The sequence below is a fragment of the Castor canadensis genome, chromosome 2 (genome assembly GCF_047511655.1).
Source record: "Castor canadensis chromosome 2, mCasCan1.hap1v2, whole genome shotgun sequence".
NCBI classification, from domain to species: domain Eukaryota; kingdom Metazoa; phylum Chordata; class Mammalia; order Rodentia; family Castoridae; genus Castor; species Castor canadensis.
In genome coordinates this window covers 151,310,314-151,311,355 of record NC_133387.1, presented here as the reverse complement: position 1 = coordinate 151,311,355, position 1,042 = coordinate 151,310,314, and the positions used below count along the sequence as shown (strand labels likewise).

General features: G+C 40.8%; 1 non-coding gene across 1 annotated transcript; it reads right to left on the bottom strand.

Annotated features, from left to right (window-relative positions):
• LOC141420979 (U6 spliceosomal RNA) lies at positions 1-105 on the bottom strand. The gene has a single exon (XR_012445688.1). It is a non-coding gene; the product is annotated as a U6 spliceosomal RNA (small nuclear RNA).
• Between the last annotated feature and the right edge of the window lie 937 nt (positions 106-1,042).

The window sequence follows — 1,042 nt, the reverse complement described above, 5'->3', positions numbered from 1 at the left end:
AAAAATATGGAATGCTTCATGAATTTGCGTGTCATCCTTGAGCAGGGGCCAGGCTGATCTTCTCTGTATCGTTCCAATTTTAGTATATGTGCTGCTGAAGCGAACCCTCAACACTATTTTTGATAAGTGATGTAACTAAGGCTTAGAGAGTTAAAGTAATGTGGCCAAGGCTTTCAGGTCAGGCTCTATATCATCCGAGTTACTTGTAATGCTTTGGGGCCACTTCATTTGTAAAATGAAATGCTGTGGTTCATACCACAAAGATTCATGTGCTGGAAGCTTGGTCCACAACATGGCAATTTTGAGGTGGGGGAATTTTTAAGATATGGGGCCCAGTGTAAGGTATTTAGGTCATGGGGGTGCTGCCCATAGAAGGGGTTAATTCTGGGACTGAGGAATGAGCTAACACTCAAGTGCACAGGTTTTCACAAATCAAGGCCACTCCATACACTTCCCTCATCTGCATGTGGTTGTTTGTCTTTCTGCCTCCCCACACAGCCAGGGACCCTTGCCAAGACGCTGGCACCAAGTATTTTGGATCCTTGAGCCCTCAAAATCATAAATTAAATAAATGCCTTGACTTTATGTTATCCAGCCTCAGGTATTTTGTTATAGATACACAAAATAGACTAAGACAACCAGTAGGAAGATTTGAAAAAAAGGACGAAGATTTAGTCTATGCATCAACCTGAGAGAGTGTGTAACACTTGTCAGGGGGTGGCAAACTTTTCTGTAAAAAACTAGATAGGAAATAATTTAGCCTTTACAGGCCACAGAGTCTGTGTTGCAACCTTTCAACTTTATCTTTGTAGAGCAAAACAAACCTTACACAATACAGAATGAATGTGTGTGACACTTTTGCGGACATTGAAATTTGATTTTCATGTCACAAGATATTACTGTTCTTTTGATTTTTTTCAACTATTTAATTATATAAAATAATTCTTAGCTTCCAGTGTGTTATGCTTTGGCTCTGAAATGTCCTCCAAGCCTCATGCGTGGACAGCGTGGTCCCCAATGCAGCAATCTTCAGAGATGGGTC